This window comes from Adiantum capillus-veneris, chromosome 28 (assembly GCF_014529385.1).
Source record: "Adiantum capillus-veneris isolate H3 chromosome 28, ASM1452938v2, whole genome shotgun sequence".
Lineage (NCBI taxonomy): Eukaryota > Viridiplantae > Streptophyta > Polypodiopsida > Polypodiales > Pteridaceae > Adiantum > Adiantum capillus-veneris.
In genome coordinates, this window is record NC_140958.1 from 123,829,029 (window position 1) to 123,856,932 (window position 27,904).

General features: G+C 43.0%; 1 protein-coding gene across 1 annotated transcript in view; it reads left to right on the forward strand.

The window, feature by feature from the left end:
- The first annotated feature begins 8,516 nt into the window (after positions 1-8,516).
- LOC147421235 (keratin-associated protein (DUF1218)) overlaps positions 8,517-27,904 on the forward strand; it is a 40,508-nt gene continuing 21,120 nt past the window's right edge. The window contains exon 1 of the mRNA XM_086504151.1: positions 8,517-8,668. The gene's annotated coding sequence lies outside the window, so the exon portion shown is untranslated. The remainder of the gene's footprint in view (positions 8,669-27,904) is intronic.

Below are 27,904 nucleotides of genomic sequence, written 5' to 3' on the forward strand. Positions count from 1 at the left end.
GGCGAGCGGAGGGCTTTAGCGTGGGCACTTGCCCTAGGTAGTTTTTTTTTTATTTTCCCTAAGGACTTGGATGTCCGTGTGAATAGGAGGTAACACACAAAACTCCAAGTGCTAGCGATGGCGGTCAGGGCAGAGTCACCAAGTGAAAGAAAGAGAAACAACACTTGATGCATTGCTCTAGTGCACCCCCCGCCTACGTGACGGTTTCTCTTGAGCGCCCCCTCGTGCACCTTCTAAGCCAGGTTGCACACATTTTCTGTCAAAGTTGACAATGCAGAAGTGTAGAGAACAAGGGGAGTGAGCACGAGAGAGAGAGAGAGAGAGAGAGAGAGAGAGAGAGAGAGAGAGAGAGAGAGAGAGTCTCATGAACCAATCAACCTTGGCAATGAATAACTGAATGTGTATACAATGGTGGCAAGGGGTTGCTTACATAGCAAGCCCGGTAAATTTCCCTACCAAAGACTTTGACAAATAAGTAAAATAAATACCTAAAATCCAAACTAAATAATGGGATCACATTGGGCAGTTCACTTGAGATGCCTAAAATTTAACACCCTATTTGCAGCTCATAGTGGACATCAATAGTGAGACCAAGTTGATGAAGAAGCTACCATCGACAACCCAGTAGTGGCCACCAACTGGATACACTTCAGTGTTGCTCTCCTCAACTTTGTACCTGAAAGTAATGCCATCTTGAGCATCAATTGCCTTTGTAGAAACTTTGAACTATAAACCATACTACGTCCAATAATCCCCATTCATGAACTATGAACACATCACGTCCAAAATATAAAACTTCAAGATAATGAATTGTTGGAACAATCCATAATCTAACCAACAACAATGAATTGGCTAGCCCATCCATAGTGTTTTAGACGTCTGATTAGTTCCATGCCAGATGCATGTGCATTGAACTCCGACCTAGGGGTCCAAACACCCATAATTTGAACTCCAACACAAGGATCCAAATTAGCTATAGGGAGCATTCCTTATCCCTCTTTGCCACTCACAAGCCTCTCTGTGGCTGAAGCTAGTGGTGACATCTATCAATTGACTGGAAATCTGACGTCGAGGCCACTATGGCCACCGCCATGAGTGCCATGTCAATCTCCTCTGTCAAATCTTTATTATCATAACCTTTCAAATCACAATCATGACTGTGGCCGTATCTCTGGAGTACTGAGGCAACTAACTGAGTACTGGTACTGTCATCTTGTCCAACTGACCTTTGCCACTGTCCTCTAGCAGACTTCTCCATTTGCTTTTGACTTCACAAACTCGAGCCAAACAATTTACTGGGTTCCTTGAGAATTGTGCCATTGCATAGGACGCTAAATGGGTGGTTGACGATCCGTTATCCATAGCCACTCATTGCTTTTGGTCGTTGTAGTCATGAGCGATCAAGCAAGGGGAGGATATGTTGAAGTTGCAAGATCTGGTAATCGGGTACCTTCTCGCACTCCAAAAAATGGCTGTACAAACCAAGCCAAAAAAGAACCAAGCCGATTCAATTCCACCGCAAAAGGAACTCCACACCCAATGGGCTTCGCAAAATCCGCTATCCCTCTCTGAAATCCGAAACTCTCACTGATAGCCGCTTCGCATGTTTGCCATGTGGTAGGCCTCAAACAAATCCAAAGCTCCACAATAAACTGTGCATATCAAGGGCTAAGAGTTTCGTCCAAGACAAAGTCAATCTGCTCCACGACATTCCCAAACTGCTCCAAATATTGGGTACAAAACCCTCTCTTTAGTTCCACTCTCAAGCCGCTTCACAACTACTCACAAGCCGCCTCACCACTTCCAAGCCAATGCCCAAAGTCTATCCGTCGTCGGTGAGTTGCCTCCAATACCCAAGGGTGCGAGTCTTCCTCTCCTTTGAAGATGCTCCTCAAAAACTCTCCCAAGCCGACTAAGGACAATGTGCCCATTGTTCGATGCTCCTAGCATTCTAACACGCTGAGCCGTCAAGGGGCCTTGTTGTCAACAATGCACTGGGAATTGCTTCTCAAAACGCAGTCATGCAGTGGGTCCACAAGCATGGAGGGGCAACAGGTCGTGTGTTTCAAAAAGCAAGAGAGAGGGAAAGTGGCACTGACAACTGCGCTATGGTGAGAGTTTTAGAACGCCCGCAGCGTCCACCACTGCAAACAGCCACAATCAGGCAGCATTTCAAAATGCTGATGGCAGGCAGGGAAGCAGCCTAGCACACTCTGCTAGGCAGCACGCGTTTCAAAATGCAAGTGCGGGTGAGGGGGCATTGATTCAGCACAGTAGAATCACTTTTCTATGAACACGAACTCTATGCAATAGTGTCTACCTTGAAGGCATGGGAGCATTATGTGTAAAAAGCTCAGTTTGAGATTGTGTGTGACCATGAAAGCATAAAATGGTTTACACAACAAACTAATTTGAAGGGTTGAAAGGCCAGTTGGGATGAGATTCTTCAGGAGTATGATGCAAAGCTCCGGTATCATAAAGGACGATACAATGTGGTAGTTGAAGCTCTTAGTCAAATTCTTGAGATCAACTCTCTTCTATTCACGGAAATATGAAGTGAGATTTTGGACTCTCTTAAGGACATATATGAGCATAACGATGCATACTCCAAAGTGTGGAGCTATGTGAAAATGAGGGATCCTTCTCACTTCAATGTTGATAGTGTGTCGTTAACCTCCACACCCAGTTCTCATATATCGATTGATAAACTGCAAAGATGGAAGAATTTTTCCAACGATAATGGTACCTACTCCACAAGGGAAGAGTTTGTTTACCAATGGACGTAGACATTCAGAGCCAAAATTCTTTATGAGTGTCATGATAGTCCAAGTGTAGGGCACCCAGGCATTATAAAAACGTATGCTCTCGTAAGTTGACAGTTTTATTGGCTAGGTTTACACGGCTATGTCAAGATTATGTCTTGCATTTGCAAAAATGTCAAAGCAGAGCGCCTGAAGACATGAGGTCTCTTACATCCATTAGAGATTCCTAATGGTAAATGGGAAAGTATCTCTATGGATTTCATTGTAGGTTTACCAACCACTGTAAAAGGTCATGACTCGATATGGGTGGTCGTAGATCGATTGACTAAACTATGCAAGTTTATTCCAACCAAGTCAACAATTAAGATTCCAAAATTAGCTAAGTTATTGTGGACAATCTATACAAGTTGTATGGATTGCCAAGTAGCATTATGAGTGATCATAATCCCAAGTTTAACAATCACTTTTGGAGGGCTGTGCTTAAACAAATGGGTACACAACTCAACCTTAGTACAACGGATCACCCTGAAATGGATGGTCAGACTGAAAGAGTCAATCAAGTGCTGGAGGATATGCTACTAGCATACTTTAGCAAGAAGCAATCAGACTAGGAAGAGTATCTACCTATTCTTGAGTTTTCTTACAATAATGCTAAGCATGTAACGAGACTGGATTCAATCCTTTCATGCTAATGTACATTTTCAACCTAGGTCACCAATTAGAATGGGGTTGGCAACTGAAGGACTCCAATAGGTCAAGGATTTCATCCAAGACCATAAGCTTATGTTGAAACTGGCTCGTCAAAATGTCTGCCAAGCGCATGATTGGTATAAGAGGTACAATGATGAGAAACGTCGGCTAGTTACCTTCATGGAAGGGGAAGATGTATTTTTACGTGTGTCAAAGCATTCAAAAAGTTTGAAGACTGGGCCTTTTAAAATACTCAAGTGAGTTGGTGATCAAGCCTATAAACTCTCACTACCACCACACTCTTGTATTCATCTGGTATTTCATGTAAGTCGTTTGCGTAAACGCTTACATGGGGATGACAATGTCATTGACCAGTAGATTTTGGTTGATTTTGTTGAACGTCACCCAACCACATGAACTTGAACCAACCTTAGACTATCATGATTTATGTACTTGTCATCATGTACATTGACAAGCTTTAGTCAAGTGGAAAGATCAATCTGAAGAAGGTGCCACTTGGGAAAACATTAGTGTCCTTAAGAAAAAGTTTCCCACTTTTGTTTTTGAGAACAAAAACACTTCTCCAAGGGGGGAGTAATGTCATGCCAAGGGCAACCATAGGGGGTCAAGGACCGGGCCGGTGCATGGATTCCTACAAGGCCACATGCCTATAAATAGGGAAACTGGGAGAAGGAGTCAGCCAAGCAGTCCCTCAAGGCTTTACATGGTACATACGACAACTCTCAACTTATCAGTATACATGGCTATGAGCCAGATTCAATCAAGGACAACAAAATCACACTAAAATTCACTCTCAAGAAAACATTTACTTTTGAATTTCACGACAACTAGCCATAGAGGGGAACCAACATTAGACAATTTCAAGTTCCTCTTGTTTTTTTGTGTTTTGATCTTTATTTTAAATAAGATTTCCTATTGTGCAAATCAAAGTGCTTTGAAAGACTTAACGAGAAGCAAGGCTTCTAACTCGTGCCAAGATAATGTCCATTGACTTCAGATCAAGGGCATTGGCACACAGGATTGCAATATAGGGATATAAGCTCACATTTTACGTATGACATTGTCGAATTGTGATGTATCAATACGAGTACAGCTTGTGCAAGGCACTTAGGGTATCAGCTCAAACTATTGAGGCCATCATTGTGAGCCAAGGGCTTATCATTTTTCACATTCCACCCCATTGTTGTTTACGCTTCTGTTATAACACCAACTAATCTATCAAGAAAAAGGTAATACTTTGTTTGTTTCCAATGCTGTTTATTGATGCTTCTTCTTCTGTATTATTATAGGGGTTACCCATAGTTGTAACCTTCTATTCAATAACAACTGAGGCTGGTATATTTGCTTATGTACATTGCATATGTTTACAACACTACACATGATGGTTCTTATCTGTACTAGGCGTGCATAGCCTCGCTATCAGCAAGCAACTAATGGGATAACATGAATCGACTAAAAGAGCCCCAAGGCAAGTAAGTTCTTATTTTAAAAACCAAAGAAAATCTAGTATGACTACCTTCTTTTTGGTGTTGGGAATCTTTCTCTTCTTTTCATGGGGAGGTATGATTGTTTCAAGACCCAATGTGAATAAGATTCCACCTTGAGGGGTTTTGCTACTTATTTTGATCTAGTTGTGAATAAGATTCCAACTTGAGCAAATTTGCTGCTTAGTTTATAACATTGATTGTTCACTTTTTCACGTGTCAATCCTTCTATTAGACCATTTCAAGCAAGTAGTATCGAGAACAATTTAGTGGCCAGAAATTGTTGGATACCGAGTAAGACTTGTTAAGGTTAGATGGTTAAACAACATTAACATTAATGAATTACCACATCTAAGAGGTTTATGCATATTGCAGTAGGAAGGATTTATTTCTTTTCATAAAGCTATTTACCCTCCTCTTCCATATGTGCTATGAGCATATCTACCATAAGCATTGTGCAAGTTCGAACGAGTTTGTCAAAAATGTATGCACAATATGTGTTATGGACCCTAGTGTTTAGCAAAGGCAGATTTGGAGTGGCATGCAAATTCATGAAAATTTTACACCAAAGGTGTAGTATCTTTATGAAAAATTTTGTGGATTTATCAATCACCGTACGAGGTCATGATTCGGTATGGGTGTTTGTGCATAAGTTGACTAAACTTTGTAAAGTTAAATCAGTTCATCATTCAATCTCTAAAGTCAACCAAGTTGGTTGTTTATAATCTGTATTGATTATATAGAGTACTTATAAATATTGGGAGTAATTGTGACCCCCATTTACCAATCATTTATGGAGGACTATCTATAAACGGTTGGGTAGAAACAACTTAATATCAATACTACCCGTCATCCAGAGATGGATAGACAATATATAAGTGTTCATCTCATGCTAGAGGATATGTTAAGAGCATAAGTAAGCAAGAAGCAATCCAATTGGAAAGGTTATCAAGTGTTAATCTCATGCTAGAGGATATGCTAAGAGTGTATGTTAGCAAGAAGCAATCCAATTAGAAAGGTTATCTCTCTAGTTTGGAGTTTGCTTACCATGATACAAAGCATGTTGTGACTATGTTTAGTCCCTTTATGTTTAGGTCACGTTGTCAACCTTGATTACTAACTACGATGGGGTTGCCTACTACTGATGAGAAATGACAGTAAGTCAAGGACTTAATCTGTGATGATGCCTTGTGTCAGCATTTCACTTTCAAGGAAAGTTGAGAAGAGGTATTCTTACATGTTCCAACACCTTCAGAAAGTCTAACGTGGTTATTCCATAGGCACCTCTTAGATATGGTAATTCATTAAAAATTCTCAAGTGAGTTATAAATAAGAGTCTACATACCATGTTAGATATAAGACGGTTACACAAACAGTTTACAAAGGAAGAACAATGTGGAGAATCATGACATTTTTCTTGTTTCATTGAACTTCCTATTGAATCGTGTATCGGTCAGATGGACAGCTGGACTAGGGAGGGGTGCCACTATGAAAAACATTAGTGTTCTTACGAAGACATCACCACTTTTATTTTTGGGGACAAAAACGCTTCTCCAAGGGGGGAGTAATGTTAGACCAATAAATAGACCAAGGGTCAGGACTCACATGCGGTTAAGGGGTTTATATATAGCTGGCCAAGGACCTATATATAGGACGGTGGGGTGGAGAAGTGCATGTGATTGTCCCCCGCCTCACAATCTCGTTTTTGAACACTCATGACTAACAATAACATTAAGAATTTGGTTTTTTTACACCTTAATGTCAAGCATAGTGCCGCATATCTTCAAAATTAGTCATCAATAAGGGAATTTGGATAGAATCCCTTACTTTATGTCAACCAAAAAAGAAAATCAATGCATCACGGCCATGACCTTGGTGGTAACAAATATCCTAAAAACAATGCATTCCAAGAGACTACATTTTGGAGAGATGCTTTGACCTTGTTGGTAAGAAATATTCCACAAACATTCCAAGAATCTACATCTTGGACACTAATTTCATATAGAAGTTGTTGTCCTTCCAAGAGCATATGCAACTTGAATTATATGTCAGTAAAGGCACTACCAAGCATGGTGCCATTTTTCAATAGCCTATAATCTAGCAATGTCATCATAAAATTATTCAAGAAGTTATGCCAACAAAATATATGGCATAAAAAACACATGATTGGTCTTTTTGGATGCAGAGGCTTCTTTGCCAAAAATTTGAGAGTATTCATGAATTAATGATAGAATAGAGCTTCCTTAACTAGCATATCCCTCTAAAGTGTACCTCAAGGAACCATATTAGGAGGAAAGCGGTCACTTTACATTTATTGAAATAGCTGAGAGCTTCCAAGACTTGCCCCTATGATAGATCTTCTTGATAGACATGTTGCCGAAAGCATCTTGAAGCACTAATTATTATGAAAATTAAACTAGCCGCATATGTGGGATCTTGAAGCAAATGAAAGCAGAGAAACAATGGAAACTAGAAAATAAAGAGAATGAAATATTTTGATTATGTTGGAGTTAGGATTGCAGGAATGCGCTCACAACTTGGAGATGGAGAAGAAGCTCAAGGCACATAAGAGAGAATGTATTACTTGGTGTGCAAATACCCAACCCATTATAGCCTCAAGCTCATACATAGTATCAACTTGCGCAAAGAAATTCGACCACACTTCAGTGATAGAGAGGCCAAAATGTGAAGGTCTTTGACGCCATAAAAAACTTCTATGGCAGCTATCGAAGAATAGTAAAATAAAGGGAAGCTTACCAAAATACCCCTCTAACTTGTGGAAATTCCCATTTCAAAAACTCCCAAAATACATCCCAATATTTTGTTATAAATTCCCAAAATGCCCTTCAGATTTTCCAAAATTCCCAAATTACCCTGGTAGTGAGATGAAATTTCTCCAAAGATGAAAAAATTTGTAGCTTTTCATAAGAAGACCGATTGTTTATCAATACAGGATGCTAAAACTAGAATTTGAGTTGATTATGTAGGCTTTGGAGATGAATTGCTTGGTTTTTTAAAGACATAATTGCCTTTTTTTGTGAGGTAATCTATGACATATTACATGCTAAGCACTCGAAAACGGATCTCGATTGTAAAAAAGGAATAAAGATTAGAAAATCTTGAACAATCCAACCAAAATAAATACAAGGGTATTTTGAGAATTTTTGAAATTTGAGGGTATTTTGGTAATCTTTCCTAAAATAAAATAAGATTTGTAGGCAGAGGCCCAAAATGATTTTGGCGACCCTCAACACTATCTAGCACGGGGTCTTAATGACCCCAGGGCGATAAAAAGTCAACACCTTGATCTACGATCCCCTGGCCAGAGACTCAAACCTCTTGTTTGGCAGTCCGATGCCTTAACCACGTGCACGCACGCGGGGTTGCGGGGTTGCTTGTCCCCAAGGTGAAAGCACTCGCTGATAAAATGAACTCGAACAGGGGAAAAAGTAAACACGGATCACAAAAGTAAACAACGACAAATTGAATGGTATCTGAGTTTCGCGAGAAATGTGCTTCACTTTAACGCCGTAAATCCCACCGCTTATACTTTATTCATTCAATATCCAGTGTTGGATACTGCTGAGGGAGGCCCTCGGTAAAACAGAAAGGATTATGCTCGACTTTCCTTATAAATTGGTTCACATCGAGCGAGGATCTCGACTTCGTTACGTTCGACTCGAAGGCAAGCTCTCGTTCCTGCGTTCTAAGGTTCGTTTCTTTTCTGCTACTCGTGCCAAAGCAATCCTGTGTGTTTCCTTCCATTCTCACCAGTTACTGTTTTGACACACACACGTTGCATGCACTCGTGCTGATGAACAGTACCCAAGAGTGTAATTTTTTGCTCGGGACTCAACACAGCCCCTTATGGCTGTACAACGCATAAGGCCACATGCGTGCGTTCAACTATATCTGTGCATATGGCACATAGACAAACATGTCAGCGTGTCTTGTATCTGATTGTGTGGCCGTATAAATCCCCCTTTTTTTTTGGCAAGGAAAAGGAGCCGATTTCTACTACTTGAAAAACTCCTCAGAACGCCCAAATGGTGTTGATTATAAGACAAGTATAACCTGGTTACAAAGCAGGCCCAAAGGCAATGTGGCTTGTTGTATACAGTTTCTGAGATGTCTGTATGAATCGTTGATTATCTTTGTTCTACGCGTCAAAAAGCTGAGCAATTTGTGCATCAACCACCTCTTCTAATTCTTGCTCTGTGTACATCCTAGGAGTAGGAGGTTTCTTGAGAGCCGGTTTGAGGGGTGTTCTGTGGTCTGCGGCCACTGTGAGTGCACCTCATTGAAAGAGGTCTGGCTCATATATTTTGCAAATTTCGGGTCCTTCACGAAATTAAGCATCATCTTTGTTGCATCGCCGATCAACCGTCGACGCTCCATCTCTTCGATCTCCGCCTGCGTAGGCGGGCTGTACTCAATCTTCGTTGTGATCTCTTCACGCATCTCCGGATGCAGAGGAAGTCGACTGATCTCTGTCTGAAGCCATAAGTGTCGCGTAAAAAGGATCGGATTTCTCGTAGAAGAGAAATCGGCCGTCCTCTGATACCACGGTAATAGACTTGGATACTCCAAGTCAAGATTCTGCCACAAAAGTTCACTTCAAAACAGTTCACAGCCCAAAAATTGATTCGACACTGGCCCGGCGGAGTTCCGTGCCTAGAGATATTGGCCCCAAAGACTGAAGCCCCTTTCGGTATTTCTTTTTATATTAATCTGTGTTCAAAGTACAAGAGAGTAGGCAAGCGCTCACTCTCAGACTTTGCGTCCAGATGCTCTACAGAGTGGGAGGCCTACCCACGTATTTAAAGAGTTTACAAGGGATGCCAAAAGGAGAGCCCCAAAAGCTGGTAAAATTTAAAAGCCTTGTAAAAATAAAGCATTCAGGCTCTCTCTCTCTCTCTCTCTCTCTCTCTCTCTCTCTCTCTCGCGTAAAATAAAGCAATGAACCTACGTAGCCAAAACAGCCGACGCAAAACGCAAAAAAACTTTGCTTTCCGTACGCTCAGCCACGTGTCAGTCCGTACAGCTTCTGTGAATCGCGGGGACTGCTGTACAACATGCCACGTCAGCCCTAGCGCTGAATTTTTGCCATGTCCGGGAGCTGGCCAGAGAAATTGTGTGTGTGTGTATCTGCTGCTCCCCTGCAGGCTGCCACGTCATTGATTTGTGACATGGCTCTCATTGTTGTACTGGTATGTACTGATCTAAGTACATTCCAGTTTCAGTTTCGAGTTCCGGTGTCATTTTCATTTCCAGTTTTAGTGTTGTGTTATTTCGAGTTCCAGTCTCATGTTTCAGTTCCGGTCCTGTCTGATCTAAAGTTACAAACTGATATGAACTAACACTAACTACCAACCTGGAATAGCTGTCATAAGTGTTCAACTCATTCCATAGGCGATGCCATGTCATCTGTAAGGTGCAGCGAAAGTGAATGTTGATAGTGCTCAGGATGAGAGAGAGAGAGAGAGAGAAGCATACGACACCAGACGGTTCTCAAACCCTCCTCGAAGGGCCCCCCCCTCTATGGTGAGAGGTCTATGCTATAGATTGCACAAATCTTGTACAATAGTCTATATGCAATGGACTTGCCGACGATGTCGACGACAATGATGGCGATGACGAGGACGGGCTGAAAACTGAAAACGTAAGGGCTGATATGCTGAAATCTGAAAGGGCTGATCTATTGCGTGTCGGCGACGACGACGGTGGTGATGACGGCGACGATAAGAAATGAAATCTGAAATCTGCTGGCTGATTTGGAAAACGCTGACTGAACTGAAGGGCTGATGCGGATCTGCTACGTGAAGGGTGAGATCTGCGAAGCTATGGGCTGATCTGCAAGTGTCGATGGCTGAAAACCAAAAACGTTGGCAAGTTCTGCTGGGTATGAATGCTGGAGACCGAAAACGCTTGGCAATTCTGCAAGTCTGCAAAACGCTAGTCTGATCTGCAAGCCTGCAAAAATGCGAAGTGCTGGGATATGAAAACTCTGGCTGATCTGGGAGATCCAAAAACGCCAGGTGTCTTGTTAGCTGAAAACGCTAGGCTCTCTACCGGTTTGCTGAGGAGAAGCACTACAAGTTGTGAACTTCTTTTGTTGCCTCTTTTGCTTGTAGTGAGCGCCCCCTCTCTGCTTATAAAGGTCCATCTGGCTGGGTCGAGCAGTCCCCCTACAGCCCCACAACCTTGGAAATGGATAAATCAAATAAATAAAATCATAAAAATGCCTGCAAGTGAACTGCCCCCAAACTGTCTTGGAATTTGGGTGTACTGCTTAGGCAATGCAAATGTTGGGTGATACTGGGTTGTGCAATCAGAGGATATGCAACTACTCTTAAGTGCCTGGACATGCACGGCCTGCGCACAGGCTCACAAGTGTTATGAGCGCGTATAGAGCTAGAAGAGAGCAAGAGGAGGTGCTCACAATGTAGAAGGACTTGGGACTTGATGATAAGCTTAATCTTGATTATAAGACTTAATACTTTATTAAGAGAGCTAGATACAAAACTTGGATTACATGACTTGAGTACAAGACAAGGCTTGATTGCAAAGACAAGACTTGAACATAAGACAAGAACTAGAAGAGGGCTTTCCTCATAGGAGCCTCACAACTGGTGTTGGCAAGACTGAGGGGCTTGTGGCTCAAGACCCCTATTTATACTAATGCTTGAAGAGGTTACTTGAGGAGGTTAGGACTTTCTAGGTTCTTCTTGGGGAGGTTAGAATCTTGTACAACCTTCTTGATCCTTCTAGTTCTTCTAGAACCTTCTGGATCCTTCTTCAACTTTCTAGAGCTTTCCAGAAACTTCTAGATTCTTCCGGAATCTTCTCCAAGCTTCTAGAAACTTCTTGATCCTTCTAGTTATTCTAGAACCTTCTAGATCCTTCAACTTTCTAGAGCTTTCGAGAAACTTCTAGATTCTTTCGGAATCTTCTCCATGTTTCTAGAAACTTCTAGATCGTTCTAGATTCTTCTTGAGCCTTTCTAGCGATGATGCAGGCGACGATGCAGGCAACGACTGACTCTCAAGCATCCATGACATTACCCCCTCCTATAGTGACGAGTTCCAGGAGGAGTTGTGGTGTTCCTTGAGTTGGGCTTCCATGGATGTTGTTGATGGAACTCTTGGACTTTGAGAGATGCATGTTGTAGATTGTGTGCTGGTTCTCGGGTTCGTTCACTAACATCATAGCCTTTCCAATGCACCAAGTACTGTAACCTGCCACGCGAAACTCGAGAATCTAGGACTTTCTCGACCTCATATTTGTCATGTCCTTGAATCTCAACCGGAGGAGATGGTTGTAGGGCTCTTCTTGGGATCTTAGATGTGTGACCAGGTTCTAGGACTGAGACATGAAAGACCGGATGGATTTTCATGGATGAGGACAATCGGAGTCGATAGGTGACTGGATTGACTTGACGGATAATTTTAAACGGGCCAAGCCTTCGATAATCAAGCTTTTGACAGGGACGAGATGAACGCAGATCACGTCGGAGGAGCCACACTTTATTCCCTTCTTTGTATTTTGGATGCTGCATGCGATATAGATCTGTACTTTCCTTATACTTGGATTGAGCTTCTTTGATATGAATCGTAAGTTCTTTGTGAATTGCAGATAATTGTTGTGTAAGATGAATAGTAGCTGGATTCTTGACTTGATAGTGTCTGTGGATATCTTGTTTGGGATGTTGACCATAATTAGCAAAGAATGGAGTGTGACGGGTGGAGGCATGAAAACTGTTATTATAGGAGAATTCTGCTAGCGGTAGGAGCTCGACCCAATTATCTTGGTGATAATTGATAGTACAACGGAGATACTGTTCCAAAACTTGATTTACTCTCTCTGTTTGTCCATCACTGTGTGGATGATTGGCTGAGGAGAGGTTGATTTGTACTCCGAGTAGCTTGAATAAGCTTTTCCAAAAGCTAGAGATGAATTGTGGGCCTCGATCAAAAACTGTCATCCGGTAATCCGTGATAACGATAGATATGTTGTAGAAAGAGTTTGGCCGTACCTTTGCTGGTGATGGTTTTAGTGGTTGGAATGAAGTGTGCCATTTTTGTAAACCAATCCACGACTACTAAAATGGAGTCAAATCCTCGTGACAAGGGTAGCTCTACAATAAATCCATGGAGATGGATGACCATGGTTTGGTTGGAATGGGCAAGGGATGGAGTAACCCATGAGGACGATGACGAGGGGCCTTTGATCTATTGCAAGTGTCACTAGTGCCTACATACTCCTTGACAAGCTTCCACATTTGAGGCCACCAAAAGTCGCAGGAGAGAAGCTCAATTGTTTTATTAACCCCAAAATGCCCTGCTGGTGGAAGATCATGCCGTTGCTGAAGTACCTCCAAGCGTGTTGGTCCTGGTGGAATATAGAGAAGACCCTTATAGTAAATTAGTCCATCAATTTCTTGAAAATCCTCATTAACCTCTTGTCCTTGTAGTTGTTGTCTAATATTCTGAGCAAGTGGGTCTTTGGCAATTTACGTCTTCACCTTAGAAAGAAAAGTAGAATCTTCAGGAGCTTGGCTCATGGTGGCGTTTAGCTTAAGCTGCTCAGGTTTCAAAATCACTAACTCTTGTTGATCAAATGCTGCGTCGCCTTCTCTAGGTGCAAGGTAGGACCTTCTTGATAAGGCATTTGGCTTAGCTTGTTGACGGCCAGGTCTATAAGAGATAAGAAAATCAAACCTTGATAGGATACCACTCCACCTGGCTTGGCGACGATTCAAGACGCGGGATGTCATGAAGTATTCCAAATTCTTGTGATCTGTATAGACAGTGATCTTATGAGGAGCTCCTTCAAGTAGGTGACGCCAAGTGTCAAAGGAGTCGATGATTGCTAAGAGCTCTTTGTCATGGATTTCATAATTGATTTCTGCACAGCTGAGAACTTGCGGGAATGAAAAGCCACTGGATGTACTTGACCATCCTCTCCTACTTGGGATAGAATAGCGCCAAGGGCAAAATGTGAAGCGTCTGTTTCTAGGATGAAAGGCTTTGTAGGATCTGCGTGAATTAGAATGGGTGCGGTCGTGAAAGCTTGCTTGAGAGTCTGAAATGCTTTTGCGGCCTCTGAGTCCCAGACAAACTTATTATTTCCTGCCAACCTTGTGAGTGTTGTAACCACCTCGGAGTACCCCTGTATAAAGATACGAAAACAATTTGCAAATCCGAGGAAACATTGAACATCTCTTACCGAGGTCGGTGTCTCCCAATCAAGGATGGTTTGAACCTTCTTTGGATCCATGGAGATTCCCTTTTCAGAAATTACATAACCAAGAAATTCCACCTTAGATTGATGAAAAGAGCACTCACTTCTCCAACTTTGCATATGACGTTGATGCACGAAGCTTTTCAAGCACTAATCGTACATGGTGCTCATGCTCTTCTTGATCCTTGGAAAATATCAAGATATCATCCAAATATATTACCACAAAATAATCCAAATACTCCCGAGAGTATCGTTCATCAAATGTTGGAAAACAGCTGGGGCATTTGTGAGACCAAATGGCATGACGGTATATTCAAAGTGGCCATACCTTGTCCGAAAGGCTGTTTTCCATTCATCACTTTCTTTGATTCCGACTAGGTTGTAAGCACCACGAAGATCTATTTTTGTAAATATTCTTGCTTTGCCAAGGCGCTCAAGAAGCTTTGGGATCAAGGGAAGAGGATAGCGATTCTTGACGGTGATCTTGTTTAGGCCCCTATAGTCCACGCACATCCGGAGAGTTCCGTCCTTTTTTACAAAGAGTATTGGAGCTCTTGCTGGGGACTTTGAATGCCGTATGAACCCCTTAGCAAGATTCTCATCAATATTTTTCCGTAATTCTACCAATTCATCTTGAGATAGCTTGTATATTGGGCCAAAAGGGGGTTGGGTTCCCTCCTAAAGCTCTATAGCACAATCATAGGGTCGATGCTGCGGTAAGAGGTCTGCATTCTTCTTCTCAAAAACATCATTGTAATCTTGATATTGATGTGGCAATGCCTCCATGATTTTTGTTGTCGACGTGTCGGTTGGTTTTGCAAATATCAGGAAAGTTGGATACTTTTTGGCTGCACGCATGAAGACCTTGGCTCCAAGATATATAGGCCTATTATGCCTTCCCTTCTTTTTTTGGACTTTTCGTGGTTCAATTCTCCGAACCCTCCAATCGATGTTAGGATTATGTAATTCAAGCCACGGTAGCCCAATAACAATTGGACTGCTTGGGCTTTGTATAATATTGAACGCTATTCTCGAAACATGCTCCTGCAATGTTACTTCTATGGGGCGAGTTTCATACGTGACATCCGCTGAAGCGAGGGGACGACCATCAATGACTTCTACAGTTGCTGGATTAGACTTCTCCACAAGTGGTATGCCTTGTTCTTTTGCAAATTCTTTGTCCATGAAGCACCCCGTTGCGCCTGAATCTAGTAATGCTTCACAATCCATGTGCCTACCCGGCATATGGATCTTGATTGGCAACACAAAACTTGAAGTGGAATCAACGGGAAGAAAGAGACCTTTTTTTGCTTGTCTTTTGTCCAATCGGTCGGTCTCTATTGGGGTTGGACGTCCGTGTTTTCCGAACACGTTGAGGCCATTGCACCATGAACCTTCATCCTTCTCTTCCTTGGACACTGTTGAACCATGTGCCCCTGCTCTCCACAATACATACATAAGCCATTAATGCGTCGCCTTTGCTTCTCCTGGGCTGAGAGAGGTTGAAACCGTGCTGAATCAATTTGCATGGGCTCAATGCTTGATTCATGGCCCTGTTGAGGTGTGTAGCCAGTATGTGTCACTTCTGTTTGGGGTCGCAATGGTGCCCCAAGACGCCTCTCTTATCTCCTCTCAAATAGTCGATTATCACATTCTATTGCTTGAGAGATGAACTCGCTTAGTGTGTGAACCTTTGGCATAGTCAATAAAAGATCTTTTACGTCATCCTTTAATCCCCACTGAAATTGGCTAATGAAATATTCCTCATGCCAAGTCAGATCACAAGTGAGCTGTTGAAATTCGGATGCATAGACGGATGCAAGTCTCGATCCTTGGCGGAGATTTCTAAGTTTGGTTTCAACAACCCTTGCTCTATCAGTATCCCCAAAGGTTGCAGAGAACTCCCGCACAAAAGCTTCAAAGTCATAAAGAAGAGGAGATTCTTTTTCAAGTAAGGGAGCAAACCAAGAGAGAGCCATACCCGAGAGGAGGGTCCCAATAAGGATACCACTCTCGTTGCATTCGAATGAAGAGGCGCACTTGTTGGAGAAAACCTCCAAACTTTGATCTAGTCCCATCAAATTTTTCAGGCATGCTAACCTTCGGCTCCTTCTTATGTAGATCTTGCAGCTTGTGCTTGATGTGTGCTTGTCTCTTGAAGCTCTTGAATTTGATGTTGAGGATTTTGCAACACCCGTCCCAAGATTAGGGGTTGCCCTGCTTGAAGTTGAGCGTTACTCTCGCGAAGTTCTTGTAACTGAGCTTGGATGCTTTGCAATGCGTTGATGACACCTTCCATCGTCGGCTCCATGATGGCTTGAGAAGATTAAGAGATGGCAGTCTTGCCAAACTGTTATGAGCGCGTATAGAGCTAGAAGAGAGCAAGAGGAGGTGCTCACAATGTAGGACTTGGCACTTGATGATAAGCTTAATCTTGATTATAAGACTTAATACTTTATTAAGAGAGCTAGATACAAAACTTGGATTACATGACTTGAGTACAAGACAAGGCTTGATTGCAAGGACAAGACTTGAACATAAGACAAGAACTAGAAGAGGGCTTTCCTCATAGGAGCCTAACAACTGGTGTTGGCAAGACTGAGGGGCTTGTGTCCCAAGACCCCTATTTATACTAATGCTTGAGGAGGTTAGGACTTTCTAGGTTCTTCTTGGGGAGGTTAGAATCTTGTAGAACCTTCTTGATCCTTCTAGTTCGTCTAGAACCTTCTGGATCCTTCAACTTTCTAGAGCTTTCGAGAAACTTCTAGATTCTTCCGGAATCTTCTCCAAGCTTCTCGAAACTTCTTGATCCTTTTAGCTCTTCTAGAACCTTCTAGATCCTTCTTCAACTTTCTAGAGCTTTTCAGAAACTTCTAGATTCTTCCGGAATCTTCTCCATGTTTCTAGAAACTTCTAGAATCTTCTAGATCCTTCTAGATTCTTCTAGAGCCTTCTAGCGATGATGTAGGCGATGATGCAGGCAGCGACTAACTCTCAAGCATCCATGACAACAAGGGTACCAGAACACTCCCTAGGCTAACTTGAACCCTAGACCTTGAATAGCTTGTCCACATCATAGTTACCAGGGAACGCGTTCCAACTTTTCACGGGTCTGGAACGCCGAAATGATGTTCCGGCCGGTTAGAGTTGCAAAGAACGTCGCGGAACGCCAGGGTGTTCTGGATGACAAGTTGGTACCGAAACGTTTGGACCAGAACGGGGTGAAACAGGCCGGAACGGCAGAAAATGGGCAGATATCCCCAAGCTCCAATGGTCACAACGATTTAGATTCTGGGGGGGGGGGGGGGGGGGGGGGGGGGTTTGTTTCTTGGCAACCCTTATAAAATGCTCCCCCCTCACCCCTTTCCTTCACAATTGCAACAAGCCTCAAGGCTCTCTCTGTCCCTTGCTCTCAAGCTTTACCCTCAAGCTCTCAAGCTCTCTCTCCCTTGCTCTCAAGCTCTATCCTCAGGCTCTCAAGCTCTCCCCCTTGGGCTTGCCCTCAAGCTCTGTCTCCCTTGGTCTCAAGAAGTGAATCCACTCTCTCAGGTTCTCAAGGAGTGAAGCCTCTCTCTCCAGTGCTCTCTCTCAAACCCTCAGGATCAAGCTCTCTCTCTATTTCTCGGATAATCCATGGCCACTTCTTCTACCCCTTGCAATTATTTGAGAGCTCTAATCTGTACTTGCATGTGTTATTGTGTATGGGCATTGTGTCTGTTGTGTACATTGTATGTACTATGACCGCGACGCCGCCCATCACAATCAAGTCATAATAAGGTTGAATGGTCTTCAAATCGTGTTTCTTGTGGGTATTAGAGTCAAAGGACTCTAGTACTACTTGTATTCAAACACATAATGCTAAAAATTTCATTATTTGGGTGTTTTTTATGCCTCCCGTTCTGCGCCGTCCTCGTTCCGGACCCCTTGCCGTTCCCCCGTTCCGCAGGGAGGCCCGTCGCCGTTCCGCGTTCCGCGTTCCGCGTTCCGGGTAATTATGGTCCACATGCACATAGGGTTAGGTGTGCACGTGACATCCCCTCTGTTTTAAAGTGAGGTACTGGTACCGAACTGCCTTGTAGTCTGCCAACAACTTTGGGTAGTCTTTGAAAAAGTCTTCGTCAACCCACACGACTTCGTGGGTTCCTCGATCCTTGAACTTCAAAAAGTACTGTCGCACTTGTTTCTTTGAACCATGGCGAAACCGATGCAACAAGACTTGCTCCGGTTCCATGACTTCGGCTTCATCTATGATTTCTAGTTCTTCTTCTTTGGAAATGTCCTTTGGAAGTGTACCTTGAAACACTTTCAACCGAGAAACATGGAAAATGTTGTGCATTGATCATGAGTTAGACAACTGCAATTTCATAGAAACCTCATTGATCTTTTTAATGACAGGAAATGGTCCATACATTCTGAAAGACAACTTAGGACACTTCTTCCCGACTTGGTTAAGACGTTGCTTCATGATTCTCAAATAGACTCAATCCCCTTCCTTGATAGTAACATCTTGACGATGCTTGTTAGCCTGCTGTGAATAAGACTTCTGAGTCTTGCTTAGCCGAAGCTTCACCCTCTCAGTAATCTCATCCAATGATTGACTTTCAGCATTGGCATCAGGCAATAAGATTGACCGAACGAGTCAAAAGACTGGAACAGACGGCCAAATGCTCTGCCTCATACGGAGTTCTACCAATGGTAGAGGAATAAGAGTCATTCAAAATTGCTTGGACCAACGGGAAATGGAACTCCCAATGAGACTGTTGATTATGCACATAAGACTTTAAAACATCAAAAGCCAATTGATTGTGAATTTTTGTTTGACCATCTGATTGTGGATGAAAAGCAGATGAAAAATTTAACATTGTGCCAAAATTTTCAAAGCCACCTTGCCAAAAATTTGACGTGAACTTAACATCTCTATCTGAAACGATTGACTTTGGCAAACCACAGAGGAGGTACCAATGCTTAAGGAACAACCGTGCTACATCTTGTGCAGTGATTGTGGCCTTACAAGGAATTAACGTACAAAATTTGTTGAAACGATCAATGATTGTCAAGCATTGTGTGTTCCTTGCATGCAAACTAGGTGGAAGATTAGTGACAAAATCCATAGAGATATCTTGAAAAGGTCCTTCGAGAATAGGCAACGACATCAAGAGACCCTGCTGCCTACCCCTAGGGGCTTTTACTTTTTGACGGTTTTGTGTCGAAGACGGTGATGTCGACGACGGGTATTGTTGGTCTATGTCAAGGACGATGATGTCGACGACGACGACGACGACAATGACGATGGTGGCTGTTACAATGACGACCATGGTGTCGTCGTCAAGTCCAGGACTGCGATGACGATGACGAAGGTATTGCCGTTAAGATAGGGATGTGCGATGACGATGACAATGACGATGACGGAGGTGTCGTCGTCAAGATAGGGATCTATGATGATGATGATGTCGACGACGACGGCATCAAGGCTGAAAATGAAAAATGCTAGATGTTTTGCTGGGGATTTGCTACTATGGCAGTACTGCGGCCTGGATCTGCAACTGCTTCACCGGACTCGGGCTGAAATGCAAAAACGTTGGGACTGGAATCTGAAATCGCCAAGCTGATCTGCTGAATTCTAAAAACGCTAGGTTGATCTGGTACTAGATGGGGTATCTCGCAAGGATCTGCAACCAGAGGATGTGGGTTCTCGTAAGGCTAAGACTGGGAACTGAAAACGCTGGTGGTAGTGACTGAAAATGTTGATTGCTTGAGGCTGAAAACGTTGGGCGGATCTTGAGAAAACGCTGGGACATGTGGGTGCCTGCCCTTCTGTGTCCTGCTTCTTTTGCTTCTACTGAGTGCCTAATGGTTTCTTTTATAGCCCTTTAGCAATTTGCCCAACTTTTCCAACAAAAGTCACTTATTAAATAATAAGTGAAAAATGTGTACTTTGGCAAAAAGGGTTCTACTTTGGAAAATGCTCATGCTGAAATGACTGTAATGTAAGAGAGGGTATGCAACTATGAGTGGCCTGGGCATGCACATCCTGCTAGAGGCTCACAAAGTGCCAGGCTAGGTCCTACGCTAAGACTGACGCTAGACTATGGCAGAAGCGTGTCCACGTGGCATAAGTGAAGTGCACACGTGACATCTTGAGAGAGGGCAACACACATAGACGGTGACGAAAATACAACAAACCTTCACGAATGAGATAGTTGCTGGGCCCTTGGGTAGCAAGAGCCTGCAACCATTGCTCACCAAACTTGGAATTTGCATACTGATTCTTCATGTTGTCGAAAGAGACACCCTGAATAGAAACTGTGGATCTTGACTCAACAGCCAAGATCTGTCCTTTGCGACTTAACGCATTTGCAACAGGGTTAGCTTTACTAGGCACATACTGTCTTGTTGGCTGAAAACACTAGGCTCTCTATCGGTCTGTTGAGGAGAAGCACTGCAAGTTGTGAACTTCAGCTGCTGCCTCTTCAAGGAACTTCCGTTCCTTATTCCAATTCTTGGAGAATCAAGGTTCTCGCCTCTGGATATCACCTTCCAGATACAGGGCATGGCATCCCTGCAACTCTTTTTCGACTCTGTTCCAGAGTTCTCTTCCTGCAGAATAACTCTGCTTTCCTGGACACGAAGTCCTTCCCTTGGGAATTTCAACTTCCGGATCACATCTCGAGAGTCTACCTCTCTTTGATCCGTGGATTTGCTTCCCAAACTTGGGTACGAAACCCTTGGGCTTATTTGGCTCTAGTTTTTTAGAGCGCTTTCTCCTGTAGAGGCTCATGCCTTCCTCTGCTCCTACTCCCTGACTAAGAGGAAGTACACCTGGAAACAAATACTTAGAGATCATAACATGAAAATCGTTACCTTCAAAGTCTCGACGCTTGAAACGCAACTCGGTTCTCGAAAAGCAATTCCCCGGAAAAGATCTCTACATAGAAAATGCTCTCTTCCAATCCTACACACAAAAGAGGGGTGTTCTCGGGTTCCTTCTCGTAAATCAGCCTCGTCTACGACGTTTATGGGCTGAAAACAGAGAAAAACAGCAATATGTCGCGATGGAAGCACGCTCTGTAGGCACTTCTTTGCGATGGAACTCGCGCACTGGGTCTTGGCAACATCTGGTACACTTGGGACAGCCATGGGCATCACCGGCAATGTCTTCTTTGCGGATGAAATCTGCAGCAGCATCTTCTTCTTGCAAGAACTGATCTCCTCCTTTGAGTGAGGGCATGTGATGCTTTTATAGCTCCTGGCCCACGGCACGAATAGCTGCTCACGTAGAGATCGCGGCCCTTTTTACTTTTGTTTTTGTTTTTGTTTTTTTGTTTTTCTTGTTTTTTTTTTGGCGCTGTTTTGCCACAAAAAGAGAGAAAAATCGTTGGCTGGTTTATAGTGCTTTATTTAATCATAGATTGCCCACTTATTAAGTGGGCGGCAGGTCACCTTTAAAAATGGTCCGAATCTGTCGAAAAACTCAATAAAATCTTATAAGTTAAAAACAATGCTTTCGCAGCACTTTCCAAGCGTCTCTGGATGCAATCACATGCACAGTTGCAATGCAGACATAGACTTCCTCGCGAGAAAGCATCAACTCCCAAAAAGCAATTCCGCTTTCTTAGAAAGCATCTGATTTTCCTCAAAGTTTCCTCTGAATCCATCTTCATTCAAGTGCTTGCTTTTCCTTGTGCACAATTCCAACACAGTTCGGAATTTCCTCCTGACTATGGATATTCCCTTTCCGATGCACCCGTCACCCACCTTGTGACGCATCAAGATTACCCACCACCTTGTCCTTTCCTACCGAACTTATGATACTATCTCCTTCGCGATGCTCTATGTCACCCATCTTATGATGCATCAGAGATGTCCGTTTCCGGATGGTCAGATACTTCTTCCCGATGCTCCTTGTCACCCATCCGATGTGACGCATCAGAAGTACCCGTTTCTGGTGGCCTTACAGATATTCCCGTTCACAGTGCTCCTGTCATTACTCCGAACGACGCACTAGGAATACTCTGTACTCGAATGTCTCCAACGAGAAAAACCCTCACTTAAAATTCCAATAATTCATTTAGAATTATTTTTCATGGTGTCCCAAGCGAGAAAACCCTCTCACTTCTAAATCCAACCATTGATTTAGAATTATTTTTCTGTCAGATAAAGCCAATTTAGCAACACCCCTCTCACTTATAAACAATTGTCCTCAACTGTAGAGGTCCAACTGAACTGTCGGGGAGAAACCGGAAAAATTCCAAATCTTGCTCAATGGTGAGTTGAGCTAGTCCTTTCTCAAAAAAGAACTTAAAAATTAAATTAAACAAAAATTCTATAATTTTAATACTTACCTTACCGGTTCATGTCCATCCTCTAATACCTCGAGGATGTCCTTCACCAATCATCAAACTTACGAGCCATGTAAGAACTCGTTATCAGCATCTTTCCAATGGATCGGAAGTTTCCTCATCCAAGAATCTGTTAACTCACTTTCGCCTTCTCAATCCCGAGAAGAATAATCCTCCTAGAAATCAATCTACGTCTCTGTCCTTGCGCATAATCTTGCGTTGTTACTCTTGAGGGTATTAAAATTTTCCCAACTCTGCAAGCTTTACCTTGCAAGACTTAGAGTTCCGTCTGCTTACTTCTCTCTTGGCTTGTCATGGCTTCTTCCCGTGTCTTCCCAGAGTTGTCCTCCTTTACAGCGAAAGAGAGGAGACCATGCTCTGATACCACTGTCACAAACAAGAGCGCATAGCAATATAAAATATATTCGTATCACTTAATATTGAAGCCAGAGGATATATATATATATATATATATATATAGAGAGAGAGAGAGAGAGAGAGAGAGAGAGTACTGGGACCAGAAAATGGGCTGGTCCCCCCCTCCCTGTAAAAGTATCTTTATTACTGAGGAGAAGTCTATACAAGCACTTGAACCGAACGTATTACCACGTTCGTTCAAGAATAAGACTCGATGGTTCCCGGAAGCCTTGGCTTCCTATTCCTAGGGCAAAACCCTATTCCAAGGAACTTCTGTTCCTTATTCCAATTCCTTGAGAATCAAGTTTCTCGCCTCTGGATCTCACCTTCCAGACTCGGGGCATCCCTGCAACTCTTTTCTGACTCTGTTCCATAGTCCTCTTCCTGCAGAATAACTGCTTTCTGGACACGAAGTCCTTCCCTTGGGAATTTCAACTTCCGGATCACATCTCGAGAGTCTACCTCTCTTTGATCCGTGGATTTGCTTCCCAAACTTGGGTACGAAACCCTTGGGCTTATTTGGCTCTAGTTTTTTAGAGCGCTTTCTCCTGTAGAGGCTCATGCCTTCCTCTGCTCCTACTCCCTGACTAAGAGGAAGTACACCTGGAAACAAATACTTAGAGATCATAACATGAAAATCGTTACCTTCAAAGTCTCGACGCTTGAAACGCAACTCGGTTCTCGAAAAGCAATTCCCCGGAAAAGATCTCTACATAGAAAATGCTCTCTTCCAATCCTACACACAAAAGAGGGGTGTTCTCGGGTTCCTTCTCGTAAATCAGCCTCGTCTACGACGTTTATGGGCTGAAAACAGAGAAAAACAGCAATATGTCGCGATGGAAGCACGCTCCGTAGGCACTTCTTTGCGATGGAACTCGCGCACTGGGTCTTGGCAACATCTGGTACACTTGGGACAGCCATGGGCATCACTGGCAATGTCTTCTTTGTGGATGAAATCTGCAGCAGCATCTTCTTCTTGCAAGAACTGATCTCCTCCTTTGAGTGAGGGCATGTGATGCTTTTATAGCTCCTGGCCCACGGCACGAATAGCTGCTCACGTAGAGATCGCGGCCCTTTTTACTTTTGTTTTTGTTTTTGTTTTTTTTTTGGCGCTGTTTTGCCACAAAAAGAGAAAAATCGTTGGCTGGTTTATAGTACTTTATTTGATCATTGATTGCCCACTTATTAAGTGGGCGGCAGGTCACCTTTAAAAATGGTCCGAATCTGTCGAAAAACTCAATAAAATCTTATAAGTTAAAAACAATGCTTTCGCAGCACTTTCCAAGCGTCCCTGGATGCAATCACATGCACAGTTGCAATGCAGACATAGACTTCCTCGCGAGAAAGCATCAACTCCCAAAAAGCAATTCCGCTTTCTTAGAAAGCATCTGATTTTCCTCAAAGTTTCCTCTGAATCCATCTTCATTCAAGTGCTTGCTTTTCCTTGTGCACAATTCCAACACAGTTCGGAATTTCCTCCTGACTATGGATATTCCCTTTCCGATGCACCCGTCACCCACCTTGTGACGCATCAAGATTACCCACCACCTTGTCCTTTCCTACCGAACTTATGATACTATCTCCTTCGCGATGCTCTATGTCACCCATCTTATGATGCATCAGAGATGTCCGTTTCCGGATGGTCAGATACTTCTTCCCGATGCTCCTTGTCACCCATCCGATGTGACGCATCAGAAGTACCCGTTTCTGGTGGCCTTACAGATATTCCCGTTCACAGTGCTCCTGTCATTACTCCGAACGACGCACTAGGAATACTCTGTACTCGAATGTCTCCAACGAGAAAAACCCTCACTTAAAATTCCAATAATTCATTTAGAATTATTTTTCATGGTGTCCCAAGCGAGAAAACCCTCTCACTTCTAAATCCAACCATTGATTTAGAATTATTTTTCTGTCAGATAAAGCCAATTTAGCAACACCCCTTTCACTTATAAACAATTGTCCTCAACTGTAGAGGTCCAACTGAACTGTCGGGGAGAAACCGGAAAAATTCCAAATCTTGCTCAATGGTGAGTTGAGCTAGTCCTTTCTCAAAAAAGAACTTAAAAATTAAATTAAACAAAAATTCTATAATTTTAATACTTACCTTACCGGTTCATGTCCATCCTCTAATACCTCGAGGATGTCCTTCACCAATCATCAAACTTACGAGCCATGTAAGAACTCGTTATCAGCATCTTTCCAATGGATCGGACGTTTCCTCATCCAAGAATCTGTTAACTCACTTTCGCCTTCTCAATCCCGAGAAGAATAATCCTCCTAGAAATCAATCTACGTCTCTGTCCTTGCGCATAATCTTGCGTTGTTACTCTTGAGGGTATTAAAATTTTCCCAACTCTGCAAGCTTTACCTTGCAAGACTTAGAGTTCCGTCTGCTTACTTCTCTCTTGGCTTGTCATGGCTTCTTCCCGTGTCTTCCCAGAGTCGTCCTCCTTTACAGCGAAAGAGAGGAGACCATGCTCTGATACCACTGTCACAAACAAGAGCGCATAGCAAGCTAAAATATATTCGTATCACTTAATATTGAAGCCAGAGGATATATATATATATATATATATATATATATATATAGAGAGAGAGAGAGAGAGAGAGAGAGAGAGAGTACTGGGACCAGAAAATGGGCTGGTCCCCCCCTCCCTGTAAAAGTATCTTTATTACTGAGGAGAAGTCTATACAAGCACTTGAACCGAACGTATTACCACGTTCGTTCAAGAATAAGACTCGATGGTTCCCGGAAGCCTTGGCTTCCTATTCCTAGGGCAAAACCCTATTCCAAGGAACTTCTGTTCCTTATTCCAATTCCTTGAGAATCAAGTTTCTCGCCTCTGGATCTCACCTTCCAGACTCGGGGCATCCTTGCAACTCTTTTCTGACTCTGTTCCATAGTCCTCTTCCTGCAGAATAACTGCTTTCTGGACACAAAGTCCTTCCCTTGGGAATTTCAACTTCCGGATCACATCTCGAGAGTCTACCTCTCTTTGATCCGTGGATTTGCTTCCCAAACTTGGGTACGAAACCCTTGGGCTTATTTGGCTCTAGTTTTTTAGAGCGCTTTCTCCTGTAGAGGCTCATGCCTTCCTCTGCTCCTACTCCCTGACTAAGAGGAAGTACACCTGGAAACAAATACTTAGAGATCATAACATGAAAATCGTTACCTTCAAAGTCTCGACGCTTGAAACGCAACTCGGTTCTCGAAAAGCAATTCCCCGGAAAAGATCTCTACATAGAAAATGCTCTCTTCCAATCCTACACACAAAAGAGGGGTGTTCTCGGGTTCCTTCTCGTAAATCAGCCTCGTCTACGACGTTTATGGGCTGAAAACAGAGAAAAACAGCAATATGTCGCGATGGAAGCACGCTCCGTAGGCACTTCTTTGCGATGGAACTCGCGCACTGGGTCTTGGCGACATCTGGTACACTTGGGGCAGCCATGGGCATCACCGGCAACGTCTTCTTTGTGGATGAAATCTGCAGCAACATCTTCTTCTTGCAAGAACTGATCTCCTCCTTTGAGTGAGGGCATGTGATGCTTTTATAGCTCCTGGCTACGGCACGAATAGCTGCTCGCGTAGAGATCGTGGCCATTTTTTGTGTTTGTTTGTTTTTTTTTGTTGGGCTGTTTTGCCAGAAAAAGAGAGAGAAAAATCGCTTACTGGTTTATACTGCTCTATTCAATCATAGGCTGCCCAGTCACCTTTAAAAATGGTATGAACCTGTCCAAAAACTCAATAAAACCTTATAAGTAAAAAACAATGCTTTCACAACACTTCCCAGCGTCCCTGGATGCAATCATATGCACAGTTGCAATGCAAACATAGACTTCCTCGCACGAAAGCATCTGCTTTCCCGAAAAGCAATTCCGCTCCCTTAGAAAGCATCTTATTTTCCTCAAAGTTTCCTCTGAACTCATCTTCATTCAAGTGCTTGCTTTTCTTTGTGAACAATTCCAACATAGTTCAGAATTTCCTCCTGACTATGCATATTTCCTTTCCAATGCACCCGTCACCCACCTTGTGACGCATCAAGAATACCCACCACCTAGTCCTTTCCTATGCATATTTCCTTTCCAATGCACTCGTCACCCACCTTGTGACGCATCAAGAATACCCACCACCTAGTCCTTTCCTAATGAACTTACGGTACAATCTCCTTCGCGATGCTCTCTGTCACCCATCTTATGACGCATCAGAGATGTCAGTTCCCGGATGGTCAGATACTTCTTCACGATGCTCCTTGTCACCCATCCGATGTGACGCATCATAAGTACCCGTTTCCGGTGGCCTTACAGATATTTTCGTTCACAGTGCTCCCGTCATTACTTCGAACGACGTACTAGGAATACTCTGTACTCGGATGTCTCCAGTGAGAAAAACCCTCTCACTTAAAATTCCACTAATTCATTTAGAATTATTTTTCTTGGTATCCCAAGCGAGAAAACCCTCACTTATAAATGCAACAATTCATTTAGAATTGTTTTTTTGTCAGATAAAGCCAATTTAGCAACAGTGAGCGCCTCCCCTCTACTTATAAAGGTCCATCTGGCTGGGTTGAGCAGTCCCCCCTACAGCCCCATGACCTTGGAAATGGATAAATTAAATAAATAAATTCATAAAAATGCCTGCAGCTGAACTGTCTCCAAACAGTCATGGAATTTGGGTGTACTTTTTGGACAATGCAAATGTTGGGTGATACTCGGTTGTGCAATCAGAGGATATGCAACTACTCTAAGTGCCTGGACTTGCGGCTTGCGCATAGGCTCACAAGGGTGCGAGAACACTTCCTAGGCCAACCTGAACTGTCACACCTGAACTGTCACGAGGACGTGGTAACTACTAACCTTAGTTGTTGGTTTCTTTCCGTTGAATTTTATTTAATTTTTGAGACCCTCTTTTTGAAGTTGCAAATGGTCGGACATTGTATGGCCAATG